The 24,676-nt window shown below is 37.4% G+C and overlaps 1 long non-coding RNA gene across 1 annotated transcript in view; it reads left to right on the top strand.

Annotated features, from left to right (window-relative positions):
• The window catches only part of LOC116176532, an 83,582-nt gene extending 59,470 nt beyond the window's left edge, over positions 1–24,112 (top strand). The window contains exon 4 of the long non-coding RNA XR_004146463.1: positions 24,053–24,112. This is a non-coding gene — a long non-coding RNA (uncharacterized LOC116176532). The remainder of the gene's footprint in view (positions 1–24,052) is intronic.
• Positions 24,113–24,676: the final 564 nt, after the last annotated feature.

Below are 24,676 nucleotides of genomic sequence, written 5' to 3'. Positions count from 1 at the left end.
TGTAATTAGATATTTTATTAAGGTAAAATCAGGGACGGACCTAGACAAAAAAATTGGGGGGGCAAACATGACATTTTGCCAACTCAACTGTAAAAATTTCCAACTCAAACGGGTAGTATCTATTAAGTATTAAGTAGTATTTCCAAGTCTAATAAATCATGTAGAAAATGTAGGATATCAGTATTCGGTCTCTAATACTAATTAAAAGCATTACCAAAATACCAACCTTGTGTTGAAGAAAAAGGAAGTGACGTTCCTATTAAAGAGTCATTTTCTATAGGTTTTGCCGTAATTCCGCATTCCTTCAATAGTCGATTTATTACATTTACGATACTTTCGCGGCTTCGCCAACTGGTAATGAAAATTACCAACTCTTGTCAAAATTGCCAACTAAGTTAAGTATTGGAGGGACAACCTGCCCCCCCCCCCCATAGGTCCGTCACTGGGCAAAATGTGAATGAAAATTTGCTTATTTGAATTTAAGTTAGGGGTATTTCACAGAATTTCACGTATATTGCTTTAAATTTGTAGAAAATCCTGTAAAAGGGAAGTGTATATTGCGAGGGGTAATTCGCAGGGGAAATCTCTGTACACTAGTGAGGAAATCACGAGGAAGTCATGATGAAATCACTAGAAATCTGAGGAAATCAAGGGACATCACGGGAAATCACGGGAAATCATTGGAAATCAAGGAAATCTAGAAGGAAATCAAAGGGTATTCAAGGGAAATCATTTACAAATGCTGAATGCTCATGCGCAGTTGCGTTACTCAAAATGCTGTGTGAACGTTTTTAGCGCATTTTCCAACGAAGTTGGGTGCGCTATTGCAGCCACTTTCTCTGTCTGTCCGTCTGTCCGAGGCCTTAACTACTCCTACAGCTTTCAAGATATTTAGTTCGTTCTTTTTGCAAGGAAAATCTTGACGATTGAACTGCGCAATGTTAACTTTTTTATTTATTAATATATTTTGTTGAAATTTTAATCACAGATACTTGTAGAAAAGGCAAATATATCGCATATAATAAAAATCAGATGTGCGCATGCGCAGGCTGCCCAATGCCAACTTTCTTATTTATGGAGATATTTCTTTGAAATTTTAACCAAAGATGCTTATATTAATAGTAAAAGCAAACGTATTGCATATTGTAAATATCAAATTAATAAGCGCATGTGCAGGACGCGCAATATCAACTGCGCAGTAAGTGTCAACTTCCTTATTTATGAAGATGTTTCTTTAAAATGTTAAGCATATATGCCTCTAGTAATAAAAAACATAGCGCACATAGGTATGTCCTTTGGGGAATTGTTCTCAAATCTTGGCCTTGCGCTTAGTTATTTCACTGACAGTTCTCGATCTCAATCCCTCAAACTGCATCAACGAAGCAGTAACGTGTATTCCGCTGCTGGAAAAGGTGTTGATGTAGTACAATTTGTACAAGAGTGGACACGGTAGCCCAGTGGTATGCGAGCTATTCAGTGCCGAGTATCGGGTATTGTTTGGTTGCCGGTGGAACACAATTCGAGCACCTATTGTAATCTTATACGTTATATCTGATTTGAATAAAATTGTTCATTTACTGTGGCAGATGATTCGCAAGGAAGCAAGCGAGGAAGCTATTACCGAAACAATAATTGATGCAATGTAAATTTCCCTCGAAATTGCCTTACATTGTCGTATGACCCAAAAAAAAAACACCGTGTAATTAATATTCTACACTTCTGTAGAAATATTATATTAGTTCATCAAAACATTTTTATGGCCCTCTGGATCTGGACCCGGGGTACATGAAAAGTGCATTAAAAAACTGTTAACCCTCGATTTTGTCATAAGGATCGCATAACAAATTTGTAAACGAAAGCGTTTGCAAAAGTTTTAAACCGGGATTCACGCGCGTTTTCAATAAGTGACACATCTTCTCTTCACAGGTGGTCTGCATCATGGAACTCTTTCCTACAGATGAATTTTTCTCGACATTTCTTAAAAATGTAGAAGAAGCCGTTGGGGTTGAAATCCCTATCCAGCTGAAGAAACTTTTATTCGTAAATGGTTATCGAGATTGGAAAGTTTAAATACATATTCCGTTTATATTTAAAGTTTATATATCATTAACCTGTCGGTTCAACAACCTTTTTCCTATATATCTTAGAGAAATTTTGGGAGGTAATCAGAGGAAATCAGAGGGAATCGGGGTAATCCCAAAGTAATCATGGGAAATCTCGAAGTAATCACAGGAACTCCCAAGGTAATCATAGGAAATCTACAGGAAATCTGAGGAAATCAAGGCAAAAGTGGTAATCTCTGTACAAATTATGGGTTGCGAATTACCCCTCGGTATATTGGAATCATTTCATTTTTTTTGGCTTTAAGTATTACCGTTTACCTAGTGTTTCATTTTACTAGCAAGGTGGAGAAAAAATGAGGGTTTTGAAGTTAATTTTCAGGAATAAGAAAGTAAAGATTTGCTGTAAGTGCCGCAAAAAAATTGTTATGGGCTAACCGTTGGCCAAGTAATAATTTTTTCTCTAAAGTCAACATTTTGTTTTCAAAAAGGAAAAGAAATTCAACCCCTTTTTATTGCAAAATCTCTTGTCAAGTGGTCCGTATTTCACAAAATTAAGATTTATTTCTCGCGTAATACAATAGTTGTAAGGAGAAAATCATATCCACCGTGTTTTTGTGCTTATTATCAAAGCCTGCTCCATGCTTTTTTGTTAACTTTTGCGTTCTGTTAATTTCAGGTATATAAATTTAACGTGGAATACCATTAGCCAGCAAAGCGTATGGCAAGGTTTTTTCCGAGGTTTTTTCTAATTTTTCTGTATTATTTTCTTTTATAATGTAATACCATAGAGATGTTTATGGTAGTAGGAAAGAGAAAAAATAAGGTTTCTAAAGACGTATGACATGACCTATATTGTCATTTAAGGAAATTCAAGATGGCGGTTGCACTCAAACAACCTCAAAATTACGAAATAATTTCAAATTCTAATATATGTGTATTTTAGTATTTGACAAATTTTTCGTATCTCGCCAAATAAAAGAATATTGAGCTGACCCTCTTATCTCGAACGCACTGTATATAAAGATTTTAACTGCGGTAATAAGCGCACCTCGTTGAAGATTATTCTTATTGTACCTATGAAATGAGTTGATGCTGCGGCAAACGCATATTTAGAAGATTGTGTAGGGCTGTATAGAAATGGAATATATGTAACTATATTTTAACAATCGAAATAATTGGGGATAAAAGTGAGAAAGGTTCGTGACCTTCGAGCGTTTCGAAAAAAAAACGTGATCCACTGTTCCGTTCCTAGAAATGTTAACCTCGTTAAAAAACCCTTGTGGACCTATAATTGCCACCGGTATCTGCAGAAGGTGGGCGTTTAGGGAACGTTAATAATAATATTACACAACGCCCATCACTCGTTACATAAAGTTCCTACAACAAATTCGATATTTCGAGCCAATTATATTTTTTCTGGTGAAAAGAACTGATCTAAATACTAGGAATTTCTAAAACTTTCTATTTTATTATAGATATAACGTAAATGACTTTCTTGTCTTGTACGAGTACGTTATGCATGCACGATCTACGTATGAAGGTAAATGCATCAACTTTCAAAGAGTTCAATATGAAAGAGAATGTTTAAATTAATTCACCCCGCGCCTGCGTCCGCAACCATTTTTCGCTCCCTTCGTATTTAACCGGTAAAATTAACATAAATAATAAAACATAAACGTAATTAGATCTTCGTACAAAATTTAATAATAACTCAACAGAAAATTTTCATATGTAGGATTATAATCACCATAATTACAGTTTAATATGCAAATTAATATTACTCGAAGGAGTTGAACCCTTTCTGAATATTTCAACTCTATATTATATATACCTAAAGGGCTTGTTGTATAGTCGACGAAGTAAAGTGTGCCAATAGATATTTGTAGTGGTGTGTACCGGCGCTTTTATGTATTTTAAATAAACTTGGAAAATGCAATGAGTTTTGAAGTTAGCCAGGATGCTTATTGATTTCTGCATTTACTCGCATTCTTTTGCTCTTTTCAAATCTAGATGATGGCAAGGTAATTTAGTGCTTGATCCTTCCTAAAGTTTCCCCTCATTCTCCAAGGTATGTAGATCATGGGCGAATAATTTAGGTAATTGATGGAGTGTTTTAAAAAGCAAACACTATGTGTGCTGATACAATTATATAATTATAACAAACTCTTTTTTTCAAATGAGATTGTAAACGATAATTTATGTCCGTGTCGCCTGAAGCACCAAACCAATTTTCAGAAGCGGAACTTTCGAATAATTTATGTGGAAATATGTACTTAGTAAAATAGTTCAGTTTTGTTTCAGTCGGTTATGAAATAAAAAACATTTCCTGCACAAACACATTTTGATGGTGATTTTTAATTTTCGAATTTTCGTAATTTATGTTGAACACATTTTTTTCGATTTATCCTTCCAGTCATCTAAGGATTTTTATGTTAAATTATTAAGTGGGGTTGGAGTTCGGTTATCATGATATCTTTAATACCCTGCGTTTTCTTGTGGAATATTATTCTTACACTTTTTAGGTAAAGGTGTCTTTAAATTGAAAGAGTTGAAAGGGTGGTTGCGGATTTAAAAATCTTGCCCTTAATGTGCTTGAGATGCTATGTACTGAATATTTGTGTGATATTAGCCACGGTTTGGATATGGATCTGGATTACGATAGGAGGGTGGATTGGGTCCACAAGTACTTAGGCCTCACATTCCGGTCCTAACTAGACTCCTCCGACCCCACAATGTCACTCAAGCCACCCGACATGTGAGATAAACGAACTTTTTTTTTTACAAATTGGCGTTTCGATTGGTTTTTCTCTCTAACTTTCTTATGGAATGTGTAGTTTTGTTTATATCAGTGGAAAATTTGTAGTTATGGCTACCCAGAGGTATAATTTGTTAAGGGTGGTCCCATTTCAAATTTTTTAAAAATCAAAAATTTTATTTTTTCGTAAAGTACCTAAAAAAATGTGAATGTGGAAGAGGTCTTAACCTGTGCTTCAGTCCATAAATTAGCCACCTGTTAGGTTTTGTTTCTTTAAAAAAATTTCGAAAAACTGTCAAATTTTGTACTCAAGTACTCTCCAAATCAGTAATAAAATATGGGGTGTTCCATTAAAAAAAATTCAAGTTTGGTACGCCACTGGAATACAGCACGCCCCTGGTGATCAATCATATTTTAGAAACTTGCCGGTATAATTGTGTACAATTTTGCTTTTTTCGGCATCTTTTATGGTAAAGGAGTTATGATTCGAGAGATCTTAGGTGCTACACCCTGTATATTCTCACTAGGTAGGTAGCAATAACATCCAGTCCCATTGCATGAGAGCCGGTATTATGCCATCCAATTCTAATGATTTGTATGCTGAGAACGATTTTATCGTGCCGTGTAAGTGCCGCCTTATCACCTCCAGGTCATCAGGTTCCCCTGGGACCCAAATGGTTGCATTGCGGAGGTTAGGAAGTCAGCCTTACCTTCTTCAACTACTCAAGGACCGGTTGTTCTCGCATGAGATTCTTAGAATTTCGCCTGAGTACCTCCAGCCCCTGGACGTTTCTGTTTGGGTAGCGTCTTTTAAATAGACTGGTTAAGAACCGTGTCTAGGTGTTTTTCTACCATTTCAGCCTGGTTAGCCGTTTGCTTGCCCAGTGGGTTTTTGGTATTTACGATCGCTACTATGAGCTTTCTTGTAGGTACGATACAAGGGTGCTTCAGTCGTGTTGACATCCTCCTTGATTGGGGTTGTGGTCTGCCCTTCTTTGACGGCGGTTGGATCGGTGTATAGTCATCCGACCTTTGCCTTTTTTTCTCGTGACCTACCCGTTTGCCCGCCTGGTCGCGCTTGGCTGTAAGAGCGTGTCTGTCCGGATTGGTTCACCCCCTTTTAGCCACGATAAATTCGCCTCCCTCCAAAATTGTTCATTTTCCTCAAGGAAGAACTAGTCTGGTCGGAGAGAATTTATCCAAGGAAAACTCGCGTGATAGGAGATGGACTTTAATAAAACTCGCTGTTGTGTGCTCAATTCTTAAGTCCCTTTTCCGTTTTGTTTCGGTAAATTTGCCTTCAATTAATTTAATCCGGGAACACTTGCCCAGAATTTTTCAATTGAAAATCAATCTTCACGCGATTTCAAAAAAGGCGGAAATAACTCACATGATTGATGATGAAGCTTGCCTAAGAATTCCTGTATCCCACCCAACTTTTACTTATGTACTTGCCGAGTCTTGCACACGAAACGGACCCAACGAAACACCGATTTTAATTATATTTTTTTATGCATGTGAAGGTGTCACTCATGCTCCGTCACGACTATTTTGCGTGAACACTCGTTCGTATCTTAACGCGCTTTATTTTTTCGTATATGAATTTCCTTCTCCTTCCGGCAAATTTGTAAATTTAACTCAAAAAAAATCTTTAAAGCCTAAGGCGACCACCTATTACAGGGTGCGGTGCGAATATTCTCTGAAGGTGAAATTACCAGTACAGCCTTTCGGAACAAATTTACCGTACACGATACCGTATGTATACTCTAATATTTCTGTATCAGGAGGTCTGAAACCGTTCAGTTCTCCATTTTTTTAGAGCATTTCAATCTGTCTTCAGTCTGTGAGGTACTCCAATTATTTGCAGTAATCTCGTTCGTCCACGTTTCTGCTTAATTCAATTTAATTTGATTTAATAAATGAGGAAAAGAACGGCATTTTTTGTTTCATTTAGAGAAAATCTGTAACCGCCATACAAAAGTAGTTAAACTGTTTTATTGATTTCCGAAGTTGTGTCAGTAAACGTAATTAGAAAAGTTGTTTAGTAATTTAATAAAAGTTTATCTGTTGTTTTAAAACTTTTGTTCTTAAGTTTCAAATATAATTAACAATAACATTCTCCTCTCAATCAATATTTCCAAATTAGTTGTAGCTAACTTTTTTTATCAAGTTAGTTAACTTTCCTTTACCAAACTCACGTTGTTTTGCTCATTATTTAACTTGGAATTTAAAAATTGCTGATTATTAATAATAATTACTGGCAATTACCTTGTCCCTGTCGTGTTTTTAGTCGTAAATTTAGAGCAAGTATATTTATTTTCCCATATATTTTTTTTATAATTTTTATTGCACGTACATTCTCGACGTATTTTCTAAAAATATGTGTCTATTTCGGATATCTTCAGCACTAAAAATTATGTCGATACCTATGTAGGTAACAACCTTCAATTTTTATGTATTTTATTTGCGTACGTAATACTTCTCTTAAAAGTGCGGGTAAATATTTGCCTTGTAATTTGGGTCAAATTGTAGAAATAAATTGTTTGCAATCGCATTACGTATGAAGATGTTGGTATGTTGTACAATTAAAAATGGTTGTTTAGCGTATCCATGAAATCATGCACTGTAGAAAAAAGAGAATGCCCAAAAATGTGGATGTGGCGTTCCTATTTTTCATTTATTTTTCAACCAGAAGAACAACAAGAATTTTGAATTGTATTTCTGGCTTTATTATACGTTAAGATTAAACTAATTTCTAACTATGGCTATGAAAGGCCAATCAAAATAAATCTAGCGGTAAGTGTAACTGTGGGTAAACGGAGGTAAGGACGATGTAAATTGATCAATTTCACTTATCGGGTCCTGTAAGGGGCCAACAAAATGGGTACGTACGTGAAATAAGTATCGCTTGCGTACTAACGATAAATGTAGTTAAGAAATCGTGCTGTTTGTACTGTAAATATCCTGGTCATGTTATCGAAGAATGTCGCAAACTTGCTAAGGCTAAAAGCGTGGATAAGTCTACCCCAACAACTTCTTCAGAAAATGCTTCCAAGAGCAAACCTACTGACGGTACGTCATGGTCTACTACTTTAACCTGTTATGGGTGTGGTACTCCCAGATATATTAAAAGCAACTGCCCCAAATGAAAGCCTAAAAGCACTAAGATATGTTTAATGCTTTTCATGACAGCGAACGAACTACTCGCCCATTGATCGCACTTTCTTGCCTACAGAAAACCATTAGCTGACTGACGGAAATGAGAGATAACTAAATGCGCATATTTTCGCTGTAGATGTCACTCTACAAAACAAAACGATTTCCACTCGTTTTACAGCAGCCCCTGATCATTAAAATAGCCGCACATTACTAGATGTAGATTTTATACAACAAGCGAACATTGTTATTATAATACTTGTTTGGAGAGAATCCTGGACAACAATTTGTTTTTGACACTAACGTTGATTTTTCGGGTCACGTGAACAACGTACAGTTTGAACTTGAAAGTAAGAGAAGATTAGGGCCGTGTTGTACAGCCAGAACAGAAAGAACATATCAACTCGCCCTTAATGAAATTTTGTTAAGTTTTCGAACCAAGTAGTGGACATACACCATTTGCGGATACTTCCATTGCTGTACCACCATATGAGAGTGGAATGTAAATCACCGGGTTGCCTTTCTACCCAAGAAAAATTGTGAGTAGATAACAGAGCTCTCAATACAGTAACTCCTGCTGACAGTGATATCCAATTCCCAAAAAATGACCTACACGGTGCGAACAAGGCAAACTACGAGTATATGACCACACTCTAGATCTTACAAGATCTGTCCATAAAGTTTCTTCCGTACAGGTATTTGTAGAAATGCTCGATGGATTTTACAGCGGGCCAGAAACTCTCGTCGGGTAACACAAGAATTTCGGTCATGCTTAGAAAGCAACTTACTGAAGTATCCAACAACGCTTTTGTTGAGTTTTAGATTAGCGCACCAAATCCAAAGCCCTTGTTAGATCTGTCGCAGATTCTTCATGCGATCTTCGAAGGTCTCTCCCACCACTATGATGTCGTCCAGGTAGACTAAACAAGTCTTTCACGATACTCCGTCTAGCATATTTTCCATGAGACGTTCAAACGTCGCGGGTGCGTTACACAATCCAAACGGCATGGCTGTAAAATGCCAAAATCCCGATCCGTTCGTAATTGTAGTCTTGTCCAGATCTTATGGCGCCTTTTCCACTTGCCAATAACCGCTTTTTAAATCCAAAGCGAGAAAAACTTGGAACCAGATAGCGTGTCAAGCGCGTCGTCAATTAGTGGAAGTGGATAGGCTTCTTTTTTAGTTACGTCATTGAGGCGACGATAATCCACACAAAATCGTGTTAACCCATCCTTCTTTTTAACGAATACCACAGGCGAAGCCCAAGGACTATTAGATGACTCGATAACACATTCAGATTCCATGTCTTTTATCATCCTTTCCGCTTCCTCCCGTTTTGCTAGTAGGAGACGTCTAGGTGATTGACGTCCGCACGCAAAATCTTGTTCAATATCTGATACCAAAACAGTTCCTTCGATACGGGAACCTCCAAACATTCAGGTCGATTCGCAATTTACGGAACGTCATCGTCACGTCACGGACCGGCAACGTCACGTCAAAATATTGTATTATAGATTTCTTATGATAACATTCACATAGAGACGTAACGGAACGCACCGTCAACGTCACGTCACCGTACAGGCAACGTAAGGTAAAATATTCTCGTTGATAAATTTTGACGGTCCGGACGGTGTAGTCTGAATATGTCTATAACTTTCAGTGTAAAGATATTTAACGTGACGTGCCGGTCCGTGACGTGACGTTGACGTTCCGTAAAATGCGAATCGACCTTAATCCTCACAGACACTTTACCGTGCATCTTAACAGGATGATAATTGTTTTAACTAAGTACGGGGCGCCATTACCGTTCTTGTCGCGCCTGTATCTACAAGTATTTAGGCACTGCTTTTCCATTAAGCAGGGGCCTTAACATAGCAGATCGATGCTTACTTCTTTTCGTCGACCGTTTTAGTCAAACGTTGTGACATCGATACGGGAAATGCCAATTTTCTTAGCAATTCCAACAACGGAACTGTTTCTTTGTGACCATATCTTGTACTTCGGCCGTCAAGAATTTGTTTTGAACGGTGTCATCTTCTACTATTCTAGCCAGTACTGCTTTTGGTATTGTAACGTTTTGCAAACCCACGGATCGTTATAAAAACAACACTTTATTAGAAAACGAACCGCTTGTCCACACTGTCAATTCACATGAACCCATGAACGTTATAGTAATATAATTGAAACCATCAATAGTTTTTCATGAGAGGGAGCTGTACGTTGCCTATTTTTGATCCGGAAAGGCAAATCCTGTGAATGATGTGCGATAAATTAAATTCTGTTGACTCGGCAAAAACAAAAGACTGCAAATAGAAGATGCCAACTCCATAGTCATTCAAACAAAAAGTGTGGGACTTCCCTTCTTATGTTGCGAGCGATGGACCAACGAAACCTTATCGCCCTAAAAGTCAATAATTAAAAATTATTCTCTTGACAACTTGAAATTAATGACAACGAACAACACAATTTCCACCCGCCGATGTAAAGGGTAGTACTCGTCCCATTTCACGAAATTCGTGTCCCCGCCACACTTAAACGCGATTTTGAAACTGGGGGCCGTAAAACAACACCGTGTTCTGGTCAATGTGCTGGACCGGCCGAAGTTTCTTTCACGCAAACCGAAAACTAACGCTTAAGCCGAAATCGAAAAAATGTCGTGTATTTTTTCCTGCGGTGATCTCACATTCTAAGTTACAAGCAAATGAAATGAAATCGATCAAGCGTATTCTACAACAACTATTTATGGCAATCTACTACAAACGCATTACACAGTTTACATAAAGAGCAGTCGGAATAAATACGAATTAGTTACGTAGTTGAAAACGGATCCGTTTTTCTTATTATTGTTTGGAAGTTAAATTTGTGGGCGCGAATCTCGTTATTTAATTTTAAAAATTGAACCAATAGGCGACAATAAAAGAAAAGCACCCCTAATGTTAAATGAAAAAAATCCGTTGTATAAATTGCGTCAAATATTTTTAATTCATTCCAAACGCACATATGATAAAAGTCTGTTCATTTTTAATTAAAGAGTGTATAAAATGTTTCGAAAGGGGTGGCGTTTTCAACCCTCTTGAGGGAGCAGAAACGGCAATATGATTACATCGTATATAAGTTGAGTAGAAGGGCGGGTGGGGTGTATTATTTATTCGTTTTCATGGATTTTTGAGATTTAAATCGACGCGGGACTGTTCCGTTTTGTGCTACCCTTGCGCACGAGGGGGAGAGAGACCGTCGGGGGGGCCTCTGTTCGGAGCGCTCTATTTGGATTCGCGCCGCTAGCGTACGAACACGTTCACCTGTGCGTCTCGCCGGAATCATGCTGATCGTGTACACGCGTCCGGACCTATCCGGAAACTTATAAAGCCCTTTTTTGCGACGACGTGTTTTTTACTGTGACATTGTGTGGTTTAGTGCCGCTTGTTTTTCCGTTTGCATCCCGTGGGACTACCTGTATCAGCACTGGAACATCTAATGCCCATTGTGGCTTCTATCAACACCCTCATCGGCTCTTGTGAGAATATGGAGGCTACTTATTGCGTCGGGAATGATGTAGACGTCGGGAGAATGTTTGATCAGTACTTGTACAAGGTACGATCTTTTTTTTTTCTTCGCCTCGTCGCGGGTAATCAAAAATATAGAGGGGCTCTATTTTAGTTAGCGAGTTTCGTAAACTCTAGATTAATGTTACGAGGAAAGTTGGGAGTAAAAACTTTTTTTTGCTATTTGGCAATTTACATTAAGTGCTTTTAGCCTTAAGGTTGATGGACTTTCTTGTAATGAGCAGAAGCGAGATGGGAACTCCTATCAGATAATTGCATCGACGCGTTCATTAATATTGAGTCTTCTCTTTTCTGGGGAATTCTTAGGGAGGTTTGTGTAAGGGAAGATGATTTCGGTCGTAATTAATGCCGGGATTGATATAATCTTGAAGTAAAATAATGACTCCTCGGATCCAATTATATTTTGGGTTATCAATTTCGTCGGGGAAAACGAGAGTTGCGTGTAGTTTTACAACCACCGGCCATTTAGAGAATTGTGTTTTCACAATTTACCCCTCGACATTTTTTTCGGAATAATTTCCGAGATACAATCAACACGCCCTCGCTTAAATATCGAGTTCCGCTCACATTCGTTAGCAGGTTCGTAAAATGCCTTATTATAACCAGTTTAGTTTTTTTACGAGTTTTGTTCTTTATAAATTGTTCTTCCAGAACGAGTTTTCTGTTTAATGTATACAGAAGGTTTTTGTTCTTTCATCTTGGCCTTGGAATAGCAAATATAACTCACGAAAATTTTTTCGGCACCCTCCTCTTCGCCTGTGCTCTCGAGCTTAAAGCTCACCCGATCATACCGTTCGTTACGCCGTAATTATTCGTCCCGTAGTTTCCCACCGGATCGAATATCACAACAGAAATTGTGCCAAAGTTTTCGGTAATTAGCATTTTTGGCACCCATTCACGTTTGAAAACATCTGCTCGCGCGGCGGGGTCAACATTTTATTAGTAATGTTCCGGCTCATTTATCTCCTTTTTGTGTAAAGTGCCTTAAAAAATATTAACTAACCGTAACGTTATACGTATACAGTTGTGATTGCATTTTTTTCGGTTAATTAATTACTCAACTTCAGCTTAAAATGGTCGACGACATTTCAGAGGTTGCACATACGGCGTGCACGACATTTGTTCTCCTAATTGGTCATTGGAAAATGCTGCGAATATTAAATTAAATTATCAGAAAATAAGTGCAATGAGCTCACGCCCTATCTAAACAGTTACGTCACGATTAAACAGATAACGCACCCTCTCCTACTTTTTGACGTGTAGTAGATGCAACGTATTATTTGCGATAGGCAAATTGTACTGAACATTTCTACCGAGGAGGAGTAACTTCAAAATCGTGGCTTCTTTTCGAAAGGACTTCATTAACATGTCGTTTTGCAATCCTTAATTAAGCACTCCATTCACTGATGCACCGGTCGCAATTTTTCCATGACATTTACCAAAAGTAATTGCTCTTTAATTAACTTCTACTTCGATTAATTGTGGGAAAATCGTCACACCGGGGACTGTCACTTCGCTTCTTAACCAATCGCAAGAAATTTCATAGAAATCAATACTTTACAATGCAGCCGTGTGAAATATTAAATAAAGTTTCAATCAATATTCAGAAGCATTCAGGACAACTCACCCCAGTCCCCTAGCAAATGAAGAGTTCCAAATTTTGCGCATGGGATAAAATGCGCTTGGTGATAATGATATTCGCATACTTTAACATGGCATCATTGTATGCAAATGAACATGATTCATTGATCGCTTCTGCTTCGTCTCCTTCGTTTATTATAAGTAAACCTCTTCAACCATCAACCCATGTGAGCACCAATGTTGTTTCGTACTGAGGGAGTACTGATTTGTACTATTTTCGTAATAAATATGCATATCCTACCGTTAATAGGAAACCAATTTAATCAGTAGTGCAGTGGTAATAGTTAAGCAAACAAGATGGAGTCGCATTTAGAATTAAATACACATCGAGGATTTGTGAATTGCATTGCACCGTTAATTTTTATTTTCAATCGTCCCCCTCAGCGCGTGTTGTAGAGTAAATGTGTTGAAAGAAACCTTCAGTGAAATTGATCAATAAACATTTGTGTGGATCCAGATTCAGTTCATGTTCGGTCCCAAAATGCGGTAGGAAGATTTGCCTCATCGGCGGAGATGTAGATTTCCGTTGAACCAGTTTTCAGAGTTGGGACGTTTTGCTCGCCAAACGACACGATGAATGTGACGAGATAAACATTGTAATCAGCAACATGCTTAGATCCAAGTCAATCTTATATTTATTTCTATATATCATGAATGATAAAATATGAAAATTTGCCTACCTTATAATTAAAGTGATTCCTAACAACATGTTTCCTAGTAGTGGCAAGCCTAGGCTGTTGTTACTTATAATCCATCAAGCTACTTTGACTGGAAAGTTTATATTGTCGATCCCCAGTAACATTTCTTTTCGTTTATCTCACGCGACAACCAATTAAATAAAACTTCCTCGATGAACGGACTTCAGACATGCATAAATTGAATAAACTGAGAAGGAGAACCACTGGCCGAGAGGAAACCACCTTGGCTGAAATGGAATTTTATGGGATTGATGAAAAACTGAAAGCTTACATGGTACATAACATAACTCTTAGTTCATCGCACGATCCTTTTAATAGAATGCATATCAAAGTATTAGACAACTTAGCCCAATTTATCATAAATTGAATTCAACATTTTATTTCGAGTACTGAAATGTTCACTAAGGAAGAGAAAATACTGATGGAGGTTTAGCATCCGCATCTGCCAACTGATGAACGCGTCGACAATTCGGACCACAAGATGAGTGCATTTAATTTTCCGTTTTTATGGCGAATAAAGTTTCATTTGTATCTTTTGGAACACAGTTTGAATGATTGCAGTGCAAACTATAAAAGAGCCAGTTTTAAGGAATATAGAGCATCATCTACAGAAACGTGTGTCAATTAAGTGGAATGACATTCTAGCAATCGTGTTCCCTCAATTTTCATGTGCTTTTAGTTTTGTACCAATTTTTTTTTTTTAAATAAACGGGAGATTAAACTTATTTTCAACACTTCTGCTTAGTTGGTACTATTTTTGGTGATCGTTTAACCCTAAATAAACTCTCCAGGGACTGCTATAAATTAATAGTATATTGAAAGACAAGTGGTACATTACAATAAAGCCTCGAATAAGGCAATTGTAACACGTGATTTTCATACTATTTAATTATCAAAAAGTACAGGAAACATTAGAATTAATATGTCTTAAGTTGGCAACACCTTTTACGTTGACAAATTTTAAGTTGGCAGCGTAGATAAACGCAACATTCAAGAAACTTTAAATTCGTGGATGTGTAAACTTTTGGTTTAATTTGTAAAATCACTTCATAACATCCATGTACTTACTACCTCTTCAAGACGGCAAGCCTCATTGGTTAAGTACCTCAATACTAATGGACAACCTTCCGTAGGAAACCTCTAAAATTACCCACTATAAATAACAATTATAGTACTTTTATTTATTCTATGACGGTGTCTTTATGACAAATTTAGCATGGCCAATAGTGTTCTTATGAATTCATAAAAGCACGTAAATCATAACTATAATACTACTATTTTCTACAGCAAACGTCAATTTTGGCAAACGTAATTACCATGACATCCACTAATATGGACACTTGATAATTTTGAATTATAATTTACGAAAATGTTTAGATAACACAAAAATGCGAATGAAATCTATTTGAATTGTATTAAGTTTTGAATGTTATTATAGGTATTAATGATACGTTTATGAACGTCATAATGAAACGCGTGTAAGGTTAAATTCACGAGGCGTAGCCGAGTGATTTTAGTTACACAATATTCATTAATAACCTTCATATAGTATCATTCAAAATTTAATCTACGACGGTCCAAATAGATTTTAATCAAATTTTTAAGTTATCTAAACGTTTTGATAAATTATGATGCAAAATTATCAAGTTCCCATACTAGTCGATATCATGGTAATGGCGTTTGTAAATTTTGACGTCTGCTATACAAATAGTAGTAATTATCATTTGCGTGCCTTTATGAATTCACCCTGTATTCATATATTCTTTTCTTTAGAGTTCATTATACTAATTTTTTGTTTTGTTTTTTATGTATCATCTAGTAGGTATGTTCAATTGTATTTAATTCTTTTTTTTTAATTATAATTTAGTGCTTGTACATTCTCCATTTAAAGCATATTGTCCTGTAACTGGATATGTATATCTGTCTGTTGGGCAATAAATTATTATTATTATTATTATTCTTATTAACTATTATTGTTAACTTATCTGCACATGACACACTGTATTGCTGCCGTCGGCGTTAAATAAATCCGATCGTCCATTTTTCCGCACAATGTGTACGTCGCAATGCCATTCTACGCGCCACTGCTGGTACGACTGCGACGATAAAAAAATCCGATCGGAAAAAAAGGCAAGTGCGTTGTCGGCCGCTTGCAAAAAACTGGCAGTTGACAACCTATTTGTTAGCTCTAGAGTCTAGATGGACTGCGCGATAAACTGCACATGTGAAAATGCAGATCCACACCTTTTTCCTGATTTCAAAAATAAGGATCCCGCAATGTCCACCCCTGTTACTTCAAAAACGGCTGCATCGGTAATGGAGATGATCAGGGATCCGGGGATCTATCGCGGTACTGCTTTTATATATAACCTATCACCCAATATCTTTCATGTAGTATGCTTAGAAGTCCTTGGATTCCCACATGCAACGATTTCTTACGTATATGTTCAAAATCCATCTATGATAGGATAACGAAAATCTTCCCAATCTGCTATGTCCATGAACTTGGCAGGCCTACTACAGCAGACCATGGTTCTGCTTACTCATATCGTTAGTGTTCCGTTAGTGCCGCTGAAGAAATCGTTAGTGCACAAAAGGAAACTTACTATTTTTTAAAAATATTTGTGGGCCTGCTAACTTCATGCCAGCAGACCCATTTGAGAAAATGGATTCAATCTTTACACTAGTTCAACTAGCAGCATTAGTGCTCGTTAGTGCCGCCAATATAAACGTTAGTGCTCAAAGTGTAACAGCTCAAAACGTTGTAAAAAGGGGTCTGCTAATTTCATGCAGCAGACACACATTTGTCAAATTGGCCCTGTCCTAATGCGAATTTGAAGCGGCTCGTTACTGCTCGTTAGTGCTTCACATGCGAACGTTAGTGCTGCAAGAGATCCGCGTCAAAAAGGTACCAAACCACCTCAAAATTAAGCTTGACTTATTGGGACCTGCCAACTTTACGCCAGTAGACCAACGAACGAAATCCGTTTATTTTCTACTTTAATCGACCGGTACATATTAGTGCTCGTTAGTGCCGCCAATATAAACGTTAGTGCTCAAAGTGTAACAGCTCAAAACGTTTTAAAAAGGGGTCTGCTAATTTCATGCAGCAGACACACATTTGTCAAATTGGCCCTGTCCTAATGCGAATTTGAAGCGGTTCGTTAGTGCTTCACATTCGAGCGTTAGTGCTACAAGGGATCCGTATCAAAAGGTACCAAACCACCTCAAAATTAAACGTGGCTTATTGGGACCTACCAACTTCACGCCGGTAGACCAACAAACGAAATCCGTTTGATTTTCTACTTTAATCGATCTATCAGTATTAGTGATTGTTAGTGTCGCAAAAAAAACGTTAGTGCTCAAAGCACAAGAGCTCAATCGTGAAATTATGGGTTTGCTAAATTCATGCAGCAAGCCCACATTCATTAAAGTGGTCCTGGCTTAATGCGAATCTGAAGCTCCTCGTTAGTGCTCGTTCGGACTTCACTTGTAAACGTCAGTGTTTTTAATGGATCCGTGTCGAAAAACTACCAAAGCATCTTAAAAATTAACTATAATTTATAGGTTCTGCTGACAACACAACAACTTTGTTTCCAATCCAAAAAAAGTCGAAGAGGATGAACGAAATGTATTTTGGAACTATTTTTAATTTTTACAGGCTAATAATGAAATCGATTTCTTAAAGCATCGAAGTGAAAAGTCGTAAGTATTTTCTTTTAATAACAAGTCAAACGAGTACGATAAGGAGATAGTGGCGTTTGAAAATCAACAAACTTTTCCCCCAAAAATTAATTCCGACATACCGTATATTGTCAAATACCTTAATATATTAACGTTTTCAGCTGTTACACTTTGAGCACTAACATTTATATTGGCGGCACTAATGAGCACTAATACTTACCGGTCGATTAAAGTAGAAAATCAAACGGATTCCGTTCGTTGGTCTATTGGCGTGAAGTTGGCAGGTCCCAATAAGTCAAGTTTATTTTGAGGTGGTTTGGTACCTTTTTGACGCGGATCCCTTGCAGCACTAACGTTCGCATGTAAAGCACTAACGAGCAGTAACGAGCCGCTTCAAATTCGCATTAGGACAGAGCCAATTTGACAAATGTGGATCTGCTGCATGAAGTTAGCAAGCCCCTTTTTACAACGTTTTGAGTTGTTACACTTTGAGCACTAACGTTTATATTGGCGGCACTAACGAGCACTAACGCTGCTAGTTGAACTAGTGTAAAGATTGAATCGATTTTCCCAAATGGGTCTGCTGGCATGAAGTTAGCAGGCCCACAAATATTTTTAAAAAATAGTAAGTTTCCTTTTGTGCACTAACGATTTCTTCAGCGGCACTAACGTGCACTAACGGAACACTAACGATATGAGTAAGCAGAAGCATGGTCTGCTGTAGTAGGCCTGCCAAGTTCATGGACATCAATCTGCTCTCATTGAAACCTTCGACTTGATACCGTAGACCGTTTGCAAAAACACACGTGCGTTAATATTGTTGGACCGAGCCTTATCAATATTCAGCCCTGTTATGTATCACAAACGTTAAACTTAACGTGCAGGTCTGTAGTTATTTGACCTATGTTTATAACGCAAAATAACGTTTTTTGGCAGCCTGCACGTTATGTTTGACGTTTCTGATACATCACGGGGCTGATTGGTAGTCTTAACGTTATCTTCCGTTCCTTGATTTTTCGAAGACGTCTCAACCTTCCGCGTTGCCGAATCGAGACACATTACCTGAAGATGAGTCTTATTGCAAGTGGTGCATCGTATTCGAAAGCGATATTTACGCGCCTGATGTCCTGTTTTCAAGCATCTAAAACTAGCGCCCTTATCGATCAATCTCTTACGTTTGTCTTCTAATGGCATTTGCTTCGCTTTGAAACTACCGGGACTAGTGCACGTGCCGCCACAGAAAACGTACGAAGACGTCTGACCGCCGTCATCAAATTTGAATCATATACAGGAACCTTCAGTTTATTTAGCTGAACACGGTCATGGCCGCGGACCATTTATTGGAAGTAATTCCCAATGTCTCTAAAGCTGGTAAATGCGTTTCGAGCTGGTCATACAACAAACGCTGTATTCTTCAAAATAAGTTTTAGCAGTTCCTGGACATAGACTTCCATCTGTCTCCTCGCGTACAAATCAGTTAGTCAACGCTTCGATAATTTTGACATAATTTCCCGAAATAGCAGGGTAGCTTTGTATCAGTTGACGTGCACAACTTCACGGAAGGGTAGCTTGAATTAAGTATGCAATCGTGTAGTCACAGATTCTCTTTTGTAACTGTAATATTGTGCAGGAGAAGATAGTACAACTCATTGTCATCTGTCTCCAATGCTTCCTCCTTTTGTTGTAACGTTTACCGTTTGGAGATCCACCTCGGCTGCGCTCAACTGGCTTTCCAGATCTGGTCTGGTAAAATTCTGCGTTTCTTTTTCAGGGTATCCATATATAACAATTAAAAACTACAAAAAATCGATATACTACCCGCGTGTAAGCTCAATAGCAATCCCACAGTTAGTTCGCAAAATACCATAAAATTGTCCTATCACGGTCGCCAAAAATATTGTGGCCACATCTTGAACCCAGTCACTAAGTCCAATTGATGGTCGCGAAATCAAACTTGAAGGTCAACAGCTCTTTTATTATTGTACTACTGAAGTAATCTGCTTCATAACCCTAAAAAACAAACTCTCCAGAGACTGCTATCAATTAAAATTAATAGTCTCTTAACTTACCTTACCTATGGTTATGTGCTTTCGAATTCTGCTTTGGCCAATGCTACTTCGGAATTCAAAATCGAAAAAGCGCTAGCTTTTGTTTCTTCGTTACCGCATTTGTGACGTGGTTTCAGCAATCCCGGTTCGGAAAGCGGGCACCTGCGTTTAAAGGTGTCTGAAATTCGGGCTCCTCTATTCCGGCACGTCCACTCCGAATCTCAATTGAAATGGAGGAACTTGCTATCGTAAAAAAATCTAGCAGAATAAGTCACTGTAATTCCAGATCGGCGTATAACAATTACTGAATTGTATTTTTTTACGTTTATTTAAAAATGGAAACAATGTAGTAAACAATTTTACAGATTGAGAGCTTAATTTTACCTTCTAAAAAGTCATGTGCAATAGAATGTAGGATTAGCTAACTTATTCATTTTTACAGTGGATAACAAACGAATTTCTATGTCACAACAAAGAAAACAGCGAAGCGTGGTTTATTTGAATTCACAGTTGGGGGAAATTTTCCAAAGCGAAAAGTTTATGGCAAAATCTCGATTGCTCGTCCTGCAGGAAACATCCCACTTCAGATTATGGACATCCAATTTATTGAAATTGGAGTAGAATTATATGAAATGTAAGGGAATTAAATGCACTTCTTTTTATTTATGTTAACAATACTTGAATTTATAGTACTACCGCAAGTGTGTGGTATTTTAGGATTCATTCTACAACATACGTGACTGATTTCCTTCCATTTTGTCCACGAAAATATGGGGATCATTTAGGTAGATATATTTATTTCCATTATATCAATATCGCATGGGTGTCATTTTGGACAGCAAATGCTGGGGTTTGCAATAAAATCTGAGGAGTAAGTGACGTTTTCCCAACTGCCTTCTTATCACTGTTTACCACGAATTCCAAGGAGTTTTTTTTTATTTAAATAGGTAATGACGTTTTTTGTGTCGGTTTAAAAGATATACGTAATCTCGAAAAGTTGTTTGCTACCATTTCACGTGCGATAATTAAGCCATAAAAGCGAACGCACAAGTCACCGAGGGGAAAAATTAGATCACGTCACCGATTTTAAGGGTTGTCGCGCTACTTAAAATGTACGCTGTAGAAATCTAAGTTAACGACTAATTACGTCTTAACGAGATTGTTGCTGTAACAAGTCAATGTAATCTAAGCGTCTGCGAGGGTGTTTATTGAAGTAAGTGAAGACCACCCGTTTAACCACAGCTGGAGAACGATGCATGTGCCGGCGTTTAACTCCGGCTCATTGGACCTTGTAATCAGATTGGACCTTGTGCCAAGTCGATCCATCTGGTGTTGATATTCGGTTACCATCTCACCCCATTAACCAAGATTGCTTTATAGGCCGTTTTAGTATCGTCCGGGGTTATAAAATGCGTTGTTAATGGCTTACGGATTTGAAATTTTTTGAGTTTTAATGCCGCATTGTAAATAAAAACGTCGAGAGCTTTCGTCAACAATAGAAACTAAATAGCGTGAAATTCCATTGTAACAGGTTGTAAAATGTAATCCGAAACGATTTTTTAGGGTTTCCATCTAAAATTCTTAACCTCAAATTTTCATGGACGCTTAGCGTCATCGATTAATAATCGCGTAATAAATTAGTTAACGTTTAACGGAGCTCTCGATAATTTATTACAAATTTATAATTTAGAAACCAGTTTCTAATTTAAAAATTTAAATTAAACTTTTATTTTTTCTCCCATCTTGATTAGACGATGTTTGCTTGCCTCCACTGAACCTCGAGGAAAATTAATTTTACATCATACCCTTTTTTCTCAGCGTTTATGTCAACGTACCGGCTTGATTAATTATTTAAAGTACTTTCTTCATTAGTTTGTCTTTGATTAATTACAGCATCAATTATAGTAAAATATTCATTTCCTGACTTATACTCAATTATGTTTTTCCAACCGCTAAATTAGTTAACCTTGCCATTGCACGATGACTTTTGCGGAATGAATCGTGTCGCAATTGCATTTCAAAATGTGATATAATTGTTTAAATTACGTCCGCGCACAAAAAAAAAGCTGTTTGGCCTGAATTGAGCTCGGCGAGTTTTGTACGACAGTTCCTTAATGTAATAAAACAGCATGTCATAAAATATTACCTCTCACTAACCTACTTGCAGCCATTTACATAATTATTACTAATTGTCTTAGATTGATCGCTTCTAAATCCGCATTCCCTGTGTTTTTTCTTTTGGTAACACTTCGGTTATATGAGGTCGATTTGCAATTCGTTTTCCCATTGATCGTATTGTTTTTTAGCCGCTGAGGCCATTATCCTTATAGTGTAAACAATTATTCATTTACGCAAAAGTTTTGGTCAGGTTCGGTTTCTGATTTAATTTAATTAATTTAATTTGACTAACCGTGCAGTATATCGAAAATCGGAGGCATTTTGGCATCCAGTTATTTAACCCTTGCACATTTTTATAATTGCTGAATTTTTCGTTCCATAAGAGAAAGTTTTGCTGAGTACAGTTTATTAGAATTATGTACTTCCAATGATGATTCAACTAAATGCTCATTTACATAATTGACTAATACTTTATAAAATTTATGAAGACCTTGGACTTTTTCTTTGGAGTGAGATTGAATAATAGGGAAGGATATGAATGATCGAAACAAAAATGTTATGTTGGTGTTTAGAATCACATCTCATTATTTTATTCCCTAATTATTCCATAATTTTTGTTCCACAAAGTATCGTTATTACAAAAATATAAATCTTTTTTTTTATTTATGACAGATGGCTTAATCCTGCGTGAATACCTATCGGAAAATTTCCTGGAAAAAGCATTCCATATACAGTCCACATACCACAAATTTTAAAATCTTAGCTTTCATGTTGAAAATTATAAATTACAGATGCAAATTGTTTCCAAAATGTTTCGACGTGACTATGTCCGTTAAAGCTGCCAACTTCAAGTTTAAGATTTGTAATAAAACAATCTGGAAAACAATGTAACAAAGCACTCGTTTTCCGCCTTGGAGACACCAGTTTTAGTGATCACATGAACACCCGGTACCTAGACCGTTTTAAGGGGCGCGTCTTTTTTTATGATACCTTGTCGATACGGCTTTAAATCTTTTACGTTTCTTCGCAAAATTGCGAAATTATAAATGTGAATAAGAGCGCTACATTTGAGACCCCTCACGTTGTAATCGGATGTTGTTTCTGCATCTCATTTAATCAGCTACCGCTAATTACACTTACTTAATTGGCGGGATTGAGACTTTTAAAGGCGGCGAGGTTAATTGTTATTTGGAATTTCAACCTAATAACGGCGTAAACCTGCATGGGCGATATCCAGAAGCGTTTTAAGTTCTAGATACCGAGTGTTCATCTGCAAAGTGATCGCTAAAACTTCAAGGCGGAAAACGAGTGCTTAGTTACATCAGGACGCAACCGAAAAACGATTGCGCAACTCAAAACCAAAAATCACCAAAACTAACTGGAACTCATGGCACATGATCGCCAAGTGACAAACCTGTCTAGTGATGTTGTGTGTTGGAAACAAGTTGCTCATGTCGCTTTCAGGACGTGATCCAGGATGACATTTAGAGGAAAGAAAATGTTAGTGATGGTTGAGTATCGTATTCCAGGAGGTGTGGGGGTTTTGAAAAATAAACCACAAAAACGCTATTTTATGCATTTCCCAATAATTTGGTCACACTTACATACCAAGTTTTGGTTTTAGACCTCAGATGTCCCTTGGCACTTTGTCTTTGACATTTCTGCATGCCTTGACAAACTTGTGGTATCAAACCAGTGACGCTTTTAAGTGGATGTTGTCCATTCCTTCACAAACATGCCTTACCTGTTCGTAAAACTAAAAACCCACTTGCTCTCTAACCTAAATGTCATATGTTAGAACGACAAAGATGTGTAGCCTCATACGCGGTGTCGTCTAGTCCATTTAGAATCCGGACACTTTGTTTAGTCTATAGCAGCGCCTCTAGTGGTCGAATTGGGAATGTTTGACAGGGATTTGTTTTGAAAGTACGGTATGTATGGTGGGGAAGTAGTAGATATACCGCTCCCTATCTCAACCGAAGGAGGTGCAGCGAATTGTATAATCGCTTGAAATTTTCTTTTCGCCCCTGGTCGCTCTAATGATCGGCCAACGTAAACAAAATAATAACAAAAACAATCATCCAAATTCACATCAGTGGTGCCCTCTCTTAATCACACGAGAATAGCTCTAGGGACTTCATTTGTTACAAGGAAGGAAAAAAGAGCTATTGAAAACCTTCCAGGATACGTACTCACTTGCTCACGTCTTTTCCAATTCTCCTTTATAAACTGACGAAAATGAAATTGTATACTAAGATTGATCCCGGCATTCACTCCAAGGGATCACGGTACGAAGATTACACAAATATATTATTTTTGTTTACAGTTAAGAACTCAGGCGCCTGCGTCAGGACATTACCCATCGCACCATAACAACAATATACGGGTATGTTCAGAATTTGTGTTCGTCGTTTGAGATCAGGCACCCACCTTTGGCTAGAACCTATTGTATTATAGAGTTAGGGGTTTCGAGATCCATCCCATAACAGTTTCCATATAACATAAAAATTCAAATATTCAGGAGTTATGCAAAATAATCACATAAAATCTCTCAAACACCCTGTATATTAATCTCAAATGAAAGTCGCCCACACCTATGTAATACTCCCCTAAATACCTACTTATCAAAAACTGTAATATGTCCCAACTTGTATTAACACCCTGTACCTACTAATCTTCAACCTTCCCCTAACAAATAATCATTCTAATCCCTGAAGGATAAATCATTAATGAAACTAAAGGAATTTTCTTAAACTCTCAATTCCTTGAAACGTACATGAGAAAACTACGTATGAGACATCCCTAACAAAAAAGCCAAGCTACCTACGCAACAAAACCCACTGAAATATCTGGACGAGAACGAGAACTCTAGAAATTAAATCACTTATGTATCTTCAGCTTCTGTATCTTCCACTCCTAGCCCAACACAAATACTTTCGGCAAAACAGTT

Source organism: Photinus pyralis, unplaced genomic scaffold, assembly GCF_008802855.1.
Source record: "Photinus pyralis isolate 1611_PpyrPB1 unplaced genomic scaffold, Ppyr1.3 Ppyr1.4_LG7, whole genome shotgun sequence".
NCBI classification, from domain to species: domain Eukaryota; kingdom Metazoa; phylum Arthropoda; class Insecta; order Coleoptera; family Lampyridae; genus Photinus; species Photinus pyralis.
Note: the sequence above shows the minus strand (reverse complement) of the source record. Positions and strands in the feature narration are given on the sequence as shown.